Source organism: Cucurbita pepo, chromosome 18 (assembly GCF_057944985.1).
Source record: "Cucurbita pepo subsp. pepo isolate OVF chromosome 18, ASM5794498v1, whole genome shotgun sequence".
Classification (NCBI taxonomy): domain Eukaryota; kingdom Viridiplantae; phylum Streptophyta; class Magnoliopsida; order Cucurbitales; family Cucurbitaceae; genus Cucurbita; species Cucurbita pepo.
This window is the reverse complement of record NC_141815.1, coordinates 5,371,183-5,387,209: the sequence shown is the minus strand read 5'-3', so window position 1 is coordinate 5,387,209 and position 16,027 is coordinate 5,371,183. Positions and strand designations below refer to the sequence as shown.

Sequence of the window (16,027 nt, the reverse complement as noted above, 5' to 3'; positions counted from 1 at the left end):
ATTGAAACTTTTTAAAATTCAAGAAGTATTTTTTTAGACAAAAAAATAAAATTAAGGATATTTTTCTTCACGGAGCAATCACCTTAAGTTTGTGTAGGTCGAAGAATAGCGGGTTGAATCACCGTATTTGAACAATACCAGATGGGTAGTCTTCTGTTTGTCATTCTATGAGTACATAATTTAACATTTTAAAAATAAATAAATTAAACATAGAAATATGTTGTAATGGCATATAATATTATTAAAATATGAGACCTTAAAAATGTTTGAAGAGGTGAGAATGATAGGTTTCTCACCTACAACAATCCCATGTTGATAGATTTAAAATTGAATGTAGTCTTCATAAATTAGTCATTGTCTTAAGGAAATCTTTGAGCTTGGTAATGTGAGCTTGTAACCCAGAGCTTGTAACCCATATGGGGGCAACAAAGTTGTTGGAGGTTGGCTCAGCCTATTGGGTTTAGCGGTTCCTATCTACCGTTGGAGTATAAAGAGAGAATTGCAAGGAGCCAACCCTAGTACTAGAGGACTGGATTGGGCCAACCTATGGTGTTACCGGTTGTTATGCCAATAGCAGTGCCGGGCAGCTAAGTTGGTATGGAAGAAGAGGTCTCGTACTAAACGAAATGACTTTCACTTTCCATAACCAAAATGCAATAAAGTCAACCTATTCTTGCAATTGCGGTCAGTCTCTCTACCTCTCCCGGGGGTAGGAATAGTGAAAGAAATATAAGGGGTAGAAGCAGGGTGGAGGAATTGGTCGACTCATCAGGCCTATGACCTAAAGACTACAGGTTTAAATGCTACCTCTCCCGGGGGTAGGAATAGTGAAAGAAATATAAGGGGTAGAAGCGGGGTGGAGGAATTGGTTGACTCATCAGGCCCATGACCTAAAGACTGCAGGTTTAAATCCTATCCCTGCCTAATCACTTGGAGATGAATTTTTTGTATCGGTGGTACTTGACAAGGAGGGAATACCGATAAAAAATTTAAGGTAAAAAATTTAACCAGTGTTGCTCGTGTCTTTTTACACGAGATGTCATACATAGCTTTGTTTGATTGGATACAGATTTTTCACCTTTTCGTATCAGTAGTGGTTTATGTCGTAATTCTACTTAACTTTCTTTATTGAGATAATGGAAGCATCTTGTGTCGGGCCGAAGAATGTGTGGGCTCGGAGGCTCAAAATCTAGCATCGGCTAGCAGGCCGACGGCAACTCCACCGAAGAAATGTTATTGATTTTAGGAGGAGGACAACATATCACATTATTTTCTGCGTAAGAAATAGTCAAATAAAATGTAAATTGGGTGTAAAGAGTAACAATGAGAGACCGTGCCATACAATATTAATGTTGTATTTGTCTTAGTTTACCAACTAGCAAGCAGCTGGAACCAGCCAATAAGTAATGTTGTATTTGTCTTAGTTTACCAACTAGCAAACAGCTTTGGGAACCAGCCAATAAGAAAAAAAATAAAATAAAATAAATGCTTGTCTTCCTATTATACTAAAACTTTTTTTTTTAATTAATTATTTATTTATTTATTCTAAAAAGAGAAGAAGGGAGTAATCTTTAAAAAAAAATTAAAAAAAGTTAAAAATAATTAAAAATAATAAAATAATAAAATAAAATATAATAATAATAATAATAATTAAAAAAAAAAAGAAAAAAAAAAAGAGATTGGATAGATAAGTTAGTCAAAATAATGGATTCTCTTTTAGAAACAGAGTCCATTTGTAAGGAGCTAACGACTAAGGGACCTTGTAAAAAATGAAAAAGGACACTCTTTCACTCTACTTTTTAGTTTTCCTCGATGTACCGCTCATGGATTCCCAAACCAAACAAACCTGAGGAGCTGCAAAGCATTGCCCAGCCCAACAAACAAGGCAAAACCATTGGTTTGGATGTGCTTTCTCACTTATTGAATATTGTCTTTGATGAGATTTTTTTGCCTCTATCCATTTAGTTGGAAATCATCTTTAGGGTAAAAGGCTAGTTTAGGAAAGGTCGAGGTCCTATTACTTTCTTCCTTGAAGTCCAGCGCTCGGCTCAACATCTCAGTTCTTCAATCTGATTTAGGTGAGGAGAATCGTGCCTTCCTTGATCTTATTTTAGTGTTCTTACGAACAGTAATAAGAGACAAAACTGTGACAAATTTGGTAAACTACACGAAAGGCATACTGCAGCTCCTGAACCTTTACAGTCGAGCATATTCAATCCTGAACCTTTTCTTTTCCTCTATTCCCTTCCCTGATTAAACGAGGTAGAGCATATTCTTTCTCCTGAATCTATTTATTCTCGAACTGTAAACAAGGTTATTGTGTGTCTCGCAACTTCTCTCCTCTCCCCCGTGCTAATTCACATCTTTTTGCACCATTTCGATATTCAAATCAATTTCTTTATGTAAATAGAAGAGGGCGTAGGCTACGTTCGGTATGCTGATGACATGATTTTTGCTATCAAAAGGGGAGGAACTTCTGAGGCAGTATATTACAGGGTTAAAGAGCTCCTAAAAAAAACCGTGGAAAACCTAAAAGAGGCCAAAACCTCTATAGAATTAATCTGAGGAAGACCCTCCAAAATCCTAGTTTGAGGTCTAGTCGCACAATCATCTCAATTGGGATCATGTCTTCCTAGGGCTCCCCTGATATGCTGGAAGAAGAAATTCACTATTGAACCCTTAAAACAACAAGCGAGAATGGTCAAGAAAAAGAACCATTCCACTTTCCGACTAACGCTTTTCTCTTTAATCAAAATCCATCCGTGTAGTCTTTGCTTTCTGTTGTTCTTATCAATACAGTCAACAAGAAACAACCAGCTATTTGAAGAACCTTACCCGGGTTAGAGTAAATGAGTTTTTTAAAGCCTATACACATAAGATTCTCAACAAGAAAGAAGCAAAGCTACTCAACCGATAGGGAGAGGAGCGAAGCAACTCTACCGAGTTCAATCAAGGAGAGGAAAATCGCTTTTTATTTGAATAAGCTTCCCAATATAGTGAAGACCTCTAAAAAGCAAAATGCAGCGAGAGCGACTTTGATTTTTGCAACAATAGGAGAAAAAGTCAAAGAATAGTTGTATATAAGAGAATGTGCTTTATCTTTCCGGATTCCTTACCTCTATTTTCTTTCTCCAATGTCAGTCACATAACTAACCGGAATGAAACTCCTACATCTGGTAAGTTTTTTTTTTTTTTTTTTTTTTTTTTCATTAGTGAAACTATAGCGAAAGTAGAATCTGATTGAATTGACTCAAATTTCGGCGGCTACAAGGTGATTCTTTCTGGTATCCGTCCTCTCTCATACTGCTTTAAGGTTGGAGGATTTAGTTCAAGCTAGTCTCATACGGTGAAGATATCTGTATTTTTTAAGACGGTATGAAAGAAGATATAGTAATTATCTAAGAATATATCTATCCTATAGTGGTTGCATCTAACATTTGCTCATAGTGTAGTTAAGGCAGTGACGTGGAAGAGCTAAATCCGTGCATTATTAGGCCCGAAATGCAAGCAACCACTTTTGAGCTAAAGCTCGTGATGTTTCAAATGTTGCAAACCATTGGACAATTTCATGGACTACCGTCAGAAGATCCCCACCTACATCTAAAGTCATTTTTGGGAGTTAGTGACTCATTTCGATTTCAAGGAGTGGATAAAGACGTGATTACATTGAGCTTGTTCCCTTATTCTTTGAGGGATGGTGCTAAATCATGGTTGAATACCTTAGCACCGAGAACCATTGATTCTGGAATAGTCTAGCAGAGAAATTTTTGATCAAGTACTTTCCACCCACTAGTAACGCACGATTCAGAAATGAGATTGTTGCTTTTCAACAGTTTGAAGATGAGACATTAAGCGAAGCTTGGGAAAGATTTAACGAGATGCTTAGAAAGTGTCCTCACCATGGACTACCTCATTGTATACAAATGGAGACTTTCTACAATGGATTAAATATTGCTACTAAACAAGTAGTTGATGCTTCTGCCAACGGAGCTATTTTGTCAAAGACATACAATGAAGCATATGAGATTTTAGAGAGAATAGCATCTAACAATTGTTAATGGGCCGATGTGAGAAGCAACCCAAGAAAGAAGACCCGAGGAGTACTTGAAGTTGATGCTTTGTCCTCTATCAACGCTCAACTAGCTTCGGTGACTAATATTTTACAAAATCTAGCATTTGGACAAGGCTCAATGATCAAAGCACCAGCCCATACAGCTGCTGTGATGATCCAGACAGCATATGAATCTTGTGTATATTGTGGAGAGGAACACACTTTTGATCAATGTCTAAGCAATCCGGCCTCAATTTTTTATGTGGGGAATCAAGCTAGTCAAGGCAACAAAAAAAATAATCCCTCCTCAAATACTTATAATCCGGGGTGGAGAAACCATCCAAACTTCTCATGGAAGGGACAAGGCTCATACAACCAACAAATGCCACCTAAAGCAAATTACCCTCCAGGTTTTGGATGACAAAATCAATTGACATATGGTTCTCAAGAAGCCACCACCCAAGGGGGAGGAACTAGCCAAGCTCAACACATACCGGGAATATCACTTGAGAGCCTAATAAAGGAATATATGGCTAAAAATGATGTTGTGATACAAAGTCAACAAGAATCATTGCGAAATTTGGAAGTTCAAGTAGGTCAATTAGCAAATGAGTTACGAAATAGACCTCTTAGTAAGCTGCCAGCAGACACCAAGATGCCAAAAAGAGAGGGAATGGAGAAATGTCAAGCAATAGAGTTGAGAAGTGGGAAAGATATACCAAGCAGAGGAGAAAAAATTTAAAGAACACGGTGATAGTCACTCTCAAGAAACTGCTGATACACAGCAGAGAAAGGAGGAAGCTGTTGTACAGAAAGAACACAGCAGAAATTATGCAGAAATTGTGAAGCCTCCTAAAACGCAAACATCAGCCGTGGACAAGAAAGAAGAATATACACACCAATACCTCCTTTTCCACAAAGAATAAAAAGAAAGAAGGAAGAAGCCCGCTTTGAGAAGTTCATGGACATATTTAAGGAAATTCACATAAATATACCATTAGTTGAAGCTTTGAAGCAAATGCCAAATTATGTGAAACTATTGAAGGATGTGCTCACCAATAGAAGAAAGTTTGAAGAATTCAAGGTGGTACCATTGAATGAAGAGTGTAGTGCAATATTGAAAAACAAGATCCCACTAAAGGAGAAAGACCCCGGTTCATTCACAATTTCAATATCAATAGGCGGGAAGAAGCTAGGTCGAGCATTATGTGATTTGGGATCAAGCATTAATCTAATGTCGCTGTCTATTTACAAAAATTGGTGAAGCTAGACCAACTACAGTCACTCTTCAACTAGCAGATCGATCATTCACTCATCCAGAAGGAAAAATCGAAGATATCCTAATTCAAGTGGACAAATTCATATTTCCAACTGATTTTATCATTTTGGATTATGAAGCGGATCATGATGTGCCAATTATCCGGGGAGACCATTTTTAAAAATTGGGAGAAAATTGGTAGATGTCCACAAGGGAACCATAATGTTGAGAATGAATGATCAACGAATAGAATTTCATATGAATGACAACATGAAATATTCAGCAGTAGTAGAGGAATGCTCAGCAATTTATAAATTGACAGAGAATCCAGCAACTAATAATTGGAAACAGCAGCAAGAAGAAGACAGCGGCTGGAATAATTGCACTACACAACAAGCAAAATTGGAGAAAACGGTAAGAGTTTTTGAATCACTGGAATCAGAGGAAAGAATAAATTCATCAATGAAGTTATCTATCAATGACACACCCTTGAACTACATCTTAGAAGAAGAACTATTTGATAGATGGGAGATAGACTTCATGAAATTATTCCCACCCACTTCAAGATGGAGAGTTGGGGCATCACTTCTTTGACAATGGATAAAAAAAAATAAAAAGAGGAAGAGGGAGCTAGTCACAATTTGCAAGCAAATATATGAAGCTCCGAGTAGTTTTTCTTTTCTTTTTATTTGTGCACCTATATAGTAGTTTCTAAATAGCTATCTTCATTTTCTTTAGAATGATAGTTTTTTTTTTTTTTTTTTTTTTTAATTTTATTTTACTTGTTGTTGAATAACTCGCATGCTCCAAGGAAGTTAGCCAATTTTGTAGATGAATTAGGGGATTTAGATGGGGTTAGGAATGCTAATTTCAGCTTATAAAGGAGACTAATTACACTTAGTGCATGCTAGGATGTGATTGATGACAAATATTATTCTCTCCTAGTGCACGTTGCCATATAATTGTCTTGTCCATTTTCATTTGCATGTGGTTTTATTTCATTTTAATGTTGTTCACTTTCTCATCCACTACATGCCAAGGCACCACCACCAAAGAAAGTTTTTTTAGGAACATCCTTAAAGATTTTCTAATCCCTCGAGGAAAGAAATTTATATGGAAAAGAGAAATGGACAGAAATAATCCTTATACATTCTCGAGTAAGCTTGAAATGTTAAGAAAGGAGCTGCTAGACATCATAGTTCACCTGCAACAATAGACATACAGCAACAGCACCAACAGCTGGACTGATAGCAGATTTACCGCAGCAGTATTTCCAAGTTTTTGGAGAAAATTTTAAAAAATTGAGCCGCAAAGAATCTTCACGATGCCTAAAGATAAGGGAATGCTCTGAACACACCCTTTACAATCTTATTATCTTATTTTGAAGCATGCATCCATATTTTGTTGTCTGTTTTTGTTTTGTTGATTGCATATAATTTTGAAAGATGTCCATGCATGCACCCTAGAAACATGAGCTTTGTTAGATAGGGTAATATATCATGCATTTTTTTTAATATGTAGTAGGATGTTTTTTTTTTCAAGAACCAGGGATCTATTATAAAATGCTTCAATAGGATAAATAAAATAGTAAGAGGTGAGTGGTGTGTTTTTCTAAAAGAAAAAGGGTTAAGGAAATTCAAGCTCACAGTATTCATCAAAGTTAAGGTGAGGATCCAATCTATCATAATCCACCTCAATTAGAAAGAATTCTCATAGTTCACCCCACCTTTAAACCATTTTCCCAACACAAACAATAACCAAGAGCTTCTACACCTCAATTTACTTTCAAGAATGATTCCACACCCACACTAATGCTCATTGAGAACAATGGCTAGTTTAAGTTTAGGGTTATTAAAGCAAATTCCATCGCCCCCACACAAAAAAATAAAAAAAAATAAAAAAAATAAAAAATAAAAAACCTAAAGCTTGAACTCTAATAAAAAAACAATAAAAAAAAATCTTAATTGCTCGTTGTCAGGCAATCTGCATCACCAATGGAGGTGTCTGAATCGAAGATAATTGAGATGTAAATAAAAAATAGAGAGAAAGCTATCCTTATTGTTTGCATCACAAATGTGGCGACACTGAAAACTACAGGATGCTAGCAAAAGAGTCGAGCTCAGGGAGAATGAGTGTTAGCCTATATAGTCATCCCTTGAAGACTTAGGTGATTTGTACAACAAGTGGAGGCACCCAGAGAATAGGGGGATGAGTTGAAGGATTCTCCCAAAATTTATCGGAGAAAGTTAATGAAATAAATTATGGAGTCAAGTCACAAAAGCAAGGGTAAAAGGGAATGGTAATCATTTTAGAAGTGTTTTGGGGAATACGGTGGAAGTGAGGAATGTGTTATTTTTCTTGTAAGATTTGGTGACAAGTGTAGGGTGAAATGTGGGGAAAAAACAAATTTGAGGAAGGAATATAAAGAATGTGATCTAAATCATGCCTTTGATGAATACTCTATCAACATTTTGTTAATGAGAAGAAAAAAAAAAAGGGAGAGTGGAGAGAATTATTGCTCAAGGATGAGCAATCTTTTAAGTTTGGGGGTGTGATAACTCTCTAAAAGTAGAGTTATATCAAGTCTTTTTGTAGTTAATATTGCACTCTTATTCACCATTTTCTCATTTATTACCCATTTATTCTGCTTAGTGAGCATGAAATCGTTTATTGCGGTCTAACATGAAAAAAAAATGATTTGGCATAAATCGATCTTAATTGTATATTTAATTGAGTTATATGGTAAAATTTCAGACATTTATGCTAAACCATATGGGAGTAGCAAATTTGGAAACAAATGGGGATGACATGGAAATTTTAAATCCACATCATCAGTCCAAGTGGGTCATTGACTACCCAATGTGGGTCATTGACTACCCAATGAGGAACATCCTATGTGGACTACTTATTCCTTTTCAGCCCTAAGGGGAACCTATGCTCAATATAAAAGGAAAAGGAAGACCAAGAGGAGAAGAGCCACACTTTGGGGGAGAAAATCGAATTACACAGCAGCAGACTCTGCTGCAGTGAACTGCTGTGAAACCAAAGAAGAAGAAGACCCTAATCCAGCAGCTGTTAACAGCATAAGGAAAGGAGACCAACAATGATTGATTATGGCAAAGAGGTGGACGTGAGAGCTCAAGAGAAGGGAACTTCCATTGACGAACGGCAACAAACCGGGATAACTCTCTATTTCCTTATTCTCTTTCCTTATTCCATCAATTTTACATGATGAAGATGCAGATTCTTCTGTTTAATTCAGTTTGTATGGAGAGCTAAACTTAATAGGGGAGGCGAGAGAGTTTTATATAGTTTAAGTATGTTGACGGTATGATTTTAGTTTATTAAAGAGTTGTTGTCAATGATTTACATGTATGTTTAATTAGCTACTTTACATACATAGTTGTTCTCTTATTCGGGAGAAGAGAGGGAGCAATGAAATCCTCTTTAATACTCTAGTTTCATAGCAAGGAGACTTGAAGGATAATAGAAGGGTTAGGAATAATTCTTCTCCTAGAGCCTTGTTAATAGAAATTACAACGATTATGGAAATAATCACCATTCGTGGCCCTCAGAAGGGCTTGAGAATCTATTAAAAGGAACCAAAATCTATCACAAAACTCAACAACTTATCTATTTAATCTCTCTTAGCCGAATCTTCCTCATTATAGTTGATTTTCTCATCATTTTCTTTTTTTCGACAGTGGCACTCTGTTTTAGTTTTGTTTAAGTAGTTAAAATCACCACACCCATTTGAATGTTACCAAAAACTTACTTAATTTCCAGCGATAAAATTAACCAAAAAGATAGGTTCCCTGTGGAATTATCCTTGTTACTTGCTACTTGTGATAGTGTATACTTGCACTTATTCTTGTGAATTTTACATCATTTTATTATATACATCCACAAGCGATCAACAACCAATCCTTTTCCAGTGACCATTCTGAGTGGGAGTTCGGATCTATGTTCAAAGGAGGGAGTCTATTAGCAGAGCGTCGATAATTGGGTTCTTGCCTTTCGTTTTGACTCGAGCTTTTCATCCCTTGCATTGGTTTAAATTTCACACTATCTGGTCACTGGTTTGAAGTGAGTGCTCCTTGAGTGTATGGCGAACCTAATGTTCTTATTTACTTGTTGGATAGGTTTATGTCATTTATCAATCACTGTAAAGCGCGAGTTCATGCTCGCAAAGAGACCCGATATTTATCATCGCTTGAATTTCTGTAGGATCCTATCTTCTTCCTTAGTTAGTAGTGGGAGACCTTAACAACCTAAGTAGAGTAGCAGTACTTGCCTTTTTCTTAGAGAGTGGATTTTTGAAGTCTATAGAATATGGACTCCCCGATAAATAAATAGTTTGCTAACCACTCGGAGCTCTTTTGCAGTTAACGATATCAGCTAGTTGGTTGTTTGTCTCTTCGATTAGAACTTTAAGTAGCTTTTTTGGACCATCAGGTTTGGCTCCAAGCTCTTTTCTTTGCTAGTGAATGGAGGAAGGAATGCTAGTTTGGTTGGTGGAGATGGATCCCGGAAAAATAAACTAATGAACATGAATCTCATCCATAGAAGTCAATCTGAGTGGTTCCCTCCCGTACGAAAAGTAGCATCCGCGGATGAAAGAGTGGATGAGCTCCCTTTCAATTACATCATGTTGGCCGATAACTCTTAGGTATCCGCTCATGGATAGTAGTTGACTAATTGGAGTTTGTAGAACAATCTCATCCTTTCTAGTACTTGTGGAGAATCCACACCAATAAGAAATAGATTTAGTTGTTGATGGAAGTGACTATTAACTTTGGAAACCATAGTGATTCCTAGCAACAATACTGAGGTCCTTCGTGTCTGTAATATTATTATGACACAGGCAGAATACTGAGTTGTGCGCTATGTCCCGGGCATTTACCAGATACCTCTTAGCCAGGGTCTGGTGTTTGCTCCTACATGGAAATTTTTACCTAGTGCGTGCAACTATCGCAAGAGGTCCGAAATCATATACTCGGAATGCCCCTAGTTTTTTCTTGTTTCTAACCATATTTATGATCGTAGGGCTGAAAAAGAATGGTAGAATAATTGTACAAGTGATCTAATAAATTAATTGATTTTAATGTGTTGAAACCCTATCAATACAAAACTAAAAAAATGAGGACACATTAGTCATTTTCAAGTTTTAAAAGTATATGAAGATATTACTTATTTTTTTGAAGTCCAGAGATTTATTACACACAAATATTGTAAATATTTGTGGTCCCATAGTCTTGATGGTTAGGACACTAGACTCTGAATCCAGTAACCCGAATTCAAATCTAAAGTATAATTTAACACCATAAATTACTTAATTTTAAGGTGTTGAAATCATATTAGATACAAAGATTAAAACAATGATATATTAGATATTTTAAAAGTTCAAAGGTCTAAGCTCAAAAGTTCACATGAAAAGGGCCAAATAAGTAACAAATAAAACATTAATTAGTTACAAGTTGCATATTCTTTGAGATGTTCCATTCTATTAGTTAAAAAGTAAATAAATTGACCAAGTATTAGAACTTAATATAACATACCTCTCACTTTGCATTGAAGGTAGGGGTAGGATTCTTACCCAAGAAGACTAGTGTAGACTAGTCTAGTGGTTGAATTGTGAATAAGAATTCAAAGGTTTTCAAAGAATAAGATTTTCAAGGTGTCCAAAAATGGAAAATTCTCGATTTTTCAAGAAAAATGGTATTTAAATAATTAAAAAATAGGAAATTACCAAAATGCTCCTAAAAGAGTGGATATTTACGAAAATGCCCTTATGTACGAAATCTGACCGCCTGCACAAAACGTCACAAAACTCAATTCTCAGCCGTCAGATCTCCTCCAAAATTGGGGAGGATCTAGAACACTCAAACCTCACCATATTCAATAGCTAGAATTCAAAATTAACTTCGATAAAGCCCTAGTCAGAGAAAATGTTATGGCGAAAAATCCATAGAACTCAAGGAAGAAATTGTAATGATTCTGGACGATTCAATAGCGGTGGAGCAATCCTCTATAAATTATGAGGTAGGGGCAACTAAAAGGAACAAGAATCGAGACCTTAATAGAGTGTTATGAGCGTTGAGATTTTGGGTATTGTATCCCCAGATATTCTCGAAATTTGGAAGCAACAGTCCATCTTTTTCATTCAAACCTATTCCTATACGTTCTAAAGAGGATTACCCAGAGGTTTGGTGAAGGAAGGAAGCTTCGAAGTGCCCCTATCGTATTCCCCCAACTCTGTTCGCCATAAAAGAAACTCCAAGGAAAGCTTGAAATCCAATCAGAAGCTATAAACATTTTCGATGGACAAATCCTATCCAATCAATTTCTACACACCTAAGGATCATTTTCGAAAATGGCCTTAAAGGGAGACAACCTTAAGAACAAGCGTAATCGAAGAAATTCGATATTGGTAAGTTTTGGGGAAGAAATTTGAATTCTTGCTTACGACCCTTAATGCCCTAAATTGATGTTTTCAATAGCTTGAGGGGACCAAATGGAACATTTTTTATGAAGAAATCGAGGGCTAAGATGGTCTCGTTCGAGCTGACCAATAGACGGAAAAATCGTGTTGCAGCCCGAGGGAAGGAACTCAAAGTTGCCTCAACCACACCCAGACAACCTCTAAGAATTATGCCTTTAGTTTAAGAAAGGTGTAAGGAGGATCTTTGGTGTAGGAGGTGTGGCCTGACAGTGCCTGCATCGTCGTAACGAATAACACCTCCTGAGTTTACTCCGGCGACAAAATGAGTTTTCACTCGATTTTGAACGTCTGTAACTTACGCTGTAGTTCACGAGCAGGTAAGATATCTATCCCAAACTCTTCCTTGACAGTTCATCTTTAATTTTTATGAAGGAATCGAGGGGAGTAATGCTTTGGAATGGGCTGGCGGACTCTGTTATCAGACGGAGGAGCAACGTCATGAGTCGAGTCCTTCTCCTGTGGGAGGAAGAAGACGATGACATTAGTTTTTCATCAAGCCTAAAATTGAACCTCATTAGTTTTTCATCAAATTGAACTCCTTTCCGAGTGGTTCTCACAAAATTTTCAATGGTTCTAGAAACTAGACTCATTAAGGAAGTTACTACTAAAAATTCGAAGGACAGCGAGTACCGGAAGCTAAAGAAACAGAATCCTAAACACCGGACAAGAGGTAAATAGTCACCCTAGACTTTTCTCAATAACTATTTGTAGGAATCACTTAGTATTCTATATGAACTTTAAACCAAGTATGAACTAAAGTTACATGAAGAAAAGAAAAAAGTCACATTGGGCACAAAGGGTATTAAAGGTAAGCCGCTATCTTAAACTTTTAGAAAAAAGATAAAAGGTATTCATACCACTTTCGAAAATTCAAAAATATTTTTTTTAAATAGTTTTGAAAGTTCTTACAACAAATGACGAACTGATTTCATCTCAAACTAAACATGAATATATTTTTAGAACTTTTTATTAATGTTTAAGAGTATTATTGGTACTTTTTCAAATGTAAGAAATATTTTTTTAGACAAAAAATAAAATTAAGGATATTTTTGTTCGCGGAGCAGCGTAACGTTAAGTTTGTGTAGGTCGAAGAATAGCAGGTTGAATCTTCGTATCCGAACAATATCGGATGGGTAGTTTTTTGTTTGCAATTAAGTGAGAATTTGTCGTTCTATGAGAACATAATTTAACATTTTAAAAATACATAAATTAAACATAGAAATATGTTGTAACGGCCTATAATGTATTAAAATATGAGACCCTAACAATGTTTGAAGAGGTGAGAATGATAGGTTTCTCAACTACAACAATCCCACCATGGTATATTTAAAATTGGATTTAGTCTTCATAAAGTATTCATTGTCTTAAGAAAATTGCCGAGCTTGGTAATGTGAGCTTGTAACCCATATGGGGGCAACAAACTGGTTGGAGGTTGGCTCAACCCATTGGTTAGGGTTGTTGGAGTTGTTCTTCGGTCTGTCCATTCCCGTGGAAAAATAGCGGGTCGATTCTCCTAGGCCCAATATAAACCTTTATGTAGTCCTCAGCCTGACATCCACTTTTTTATATATATTTTTGGTGGCTTGAACTAAGAACATCGAGTTGGCTTTGGGTGAAGGCCTAGTGTCCTAACCCTAGAGTTTGAAGGAAACCGCGTGAGGCTGGTTTCGCAGAGCAGCATAACCTTCCGCTCTTGTCGGTGGAAGGATAGTGGGTCAATTCTCCTAGGCCTAATGTAAACCTCTAGGCAGTCCTTAGCCTGACATCCACTTTTTTTTTTTTTTTTTTTTTTTTTTTTTTTTTTTTTTTTTTTTTTTTTTTTTTTTTTTTTATCGAGTTGGCTTTGGGTGAAGGCCTAGTGTCCTAACCCTAGAGTTTGAAGGAAACCGCGTGAGGCTGGTTTCGCAGAGCAGCATAACCTTCCGCTCTTGTCGGTGGAAGGATAGTGGGTCAATTCTCCTAGGCCTAATGTAAACCTCTAGGCAGTCCTTAGCCTGACATCCACTTTTTTTTTTTTTTTTTTTTTTTTTTTTTTTTTTTACATATATTTTTGGTGGCTTGGACTAAGGACATCGAGCTTGCCAACTACTGTTTAGAAACTACGTGTCCCAAGAACGAAACTTGTCGTAACCAAAATTCGCATTTGGAGAATTTGGTATCCAACTAGTTCTCCCTTAAGATAATTAGGGCTTTTCTAAGGTGCTCTTGATGTTCTTGGTCTGTTTTCGAGTATATCAAGATGTCATTTATGAACACGATCACAAACGTGTCAAAGCACTCCTTGAATACTAGGTTCATTAATTCCATGAATACCTCTGGGGCGTTGGTGAGGCCAAAGAGCATTACTACAAACTCGTAATGGCCATATCTAGTTCGAAAGGTTGTTTTTGGCATATCTTTGTTTTTTTATTTTAATTTGATGGTATCCTGATCGAAGGTCTATTTAGAAAACACCGTTGCTTCTCGAAGTTGGTCAAATAGGTCCTCGATGCGTGGTAACAAATATTTGTTCTTTACCATCCTCTTGTTTAATTCTCTGTAGTCAATGCATAGACGCATAGAACCATCTTTCTTTTTAACGAACAACACTGGCGCATCCCAAGAGGATATGTTAGGTCGAATGAAGCCTTTATCTAATAGGTCTTGTAGTTGTAAGTTAAGTTCTTTTGGTTCTGTTGAGGCCATACGGTATGAGGCTTTAAAGATGGGTCCCGTTCCTCGTTCAAGTTCTATTCCGAAGTCTATCGCTCACGATGGAGGGATTCCTAGGAGATTCTCCGGGAAGACATCTGGGAATTCATTTACTATGGGTACCGTATCTATTGTTTTCTTTTTTCCTTTTATGTTTACTACACAGACTAGAATTTCCCACCCCCCCCCCCCCCTTGCTGGATCATCGATATTATTTTTGGGGTGGTGCCTGTGAAAGTTCCTTTAAACTTAAAGGTAAGTCCGTTTGGAGGTGTGAATACTACTTCTTTCTTATGGCAGTCTATGCTAGCGAAGTTTTTAGCTAGCTAGTCCATTCCTAGTATGACGTCGAAATCTGTTATATCTACTACTTTTAGGTCTACTTTGATGGTTCGTCCAGCTATTACCATTTGTCCATCTTTTACTCTAATTTCAGTAACTAGGTCTACCCCTGCTGAGGTACTGGCCGATAATTCATGCAATAAGGGTTCTACTACGAACCCTGCTTGACTAACAAATGGCAAAGAACAAACGAATAGGTAGAACTGAAATCAAACAATGTCAATGCAAAGTGTACTAGTATAGAAAGCGTACCTGTCACCACGATGCCAGACGTTCCCGCCTCTTTATTGGTCATTGCATATGCCCTGGTCTGTACGCGGGTTTGCGTGGTGGGTTCTCGAAGGATCAGACCTCTAAGGAGTTCCCTTGGGTTTCTCATGTCCCTTACAGAGTAAGCTCTGGCCAAGTGACCTACACGACCGCACCTATAACACAAACCGAAGCCTACCATACATCTACCATAATGTTGTTTTCCACAGTCACGACACAGGGGTTTTTCCGGTACTAGCTATCGGGCTACTGGGGGCAGAGCAGGTCGCCTATCCTAATGTCGAGGTCTCTGGAGTGGCGTTTGGAATTCCGTGGGTCCAGCCTCGATGGGGCGTTTCTTTCCTATGGCAACCATTGGCTCTAGGTTTTTTCTCCTCTAGAGGTTCCTCCAGGACCTTGGTCGTCAGGGCATCTCATTGATTCAAAGGTCATTTCCATGGTTGCGATCCACATCTGTGCTGCTGTGGGATCTTCCTTTGAACCGACGAATGGACGAGGGTCATACCGTCTAAAGTCTTTTAACCAACTTGCCCCCTCTCCGGTTGTGTGGCCGCCGCATCGACTAGTTGTGTGGCCGTCGCATTGGCTGGTAGCGTTGCCATTGCTGCAACTTTTTGCGTAGCTAAAAATGTGGCCTATTGTGTGGCCAGCATCGTTTGCATCGTCGTCTGGAGTGACTCCAACACCAATCGTATGGTGGGGTCCAATCCAGCTTGTGGTGCAGCTTGATGGGGCAGTGCGTTTTCAGGAGGTAGTGAAGCTTGTGGGCGAGGTGCGTTTTCAGTACGGGGTGCAGCTTGTAGGAGGGGTGCGTTCTCAGGTGGTAGTTCGAGTGCATAGGGTCCAGTAGTCGACCCTTCTTGGGAAGAGGTTCTTTCGGCTTCTCTTCTTCCCCTCCCCTAATGTGTGGTCG

At 37.7% G+C, this 16,027-nt stretch overlaps 1 non-coding gene and 1 pseudogene across 1 annotated transcript; one reads left to right on the top strand and one right to left on the bottom strand.

Moving 5' to 3' along the window:
• Positions 1-3,802: 3,802 nt before the first annotated feature.
• On the bottom strand, positions 3,803-3,907 carry LOC111783886 (small nucleolar RNA R71). Its single transcript, XR_002813440.2, has one exon. It is a non-coding gene; the product is annotated as a small nucleolar RNA R71 (small nucleolar RNA).
• Positions 3,908-13,186: 9,279 nt separating this feature from the next.
• Positions 13,187-13,585, top strand: LOC147787267 (signal recognition particle RNA; annotated as a pseudogene).
• The last annotated feature ends 2,442 nt before the right edge of the window (positions 13,586-16,027 follow it).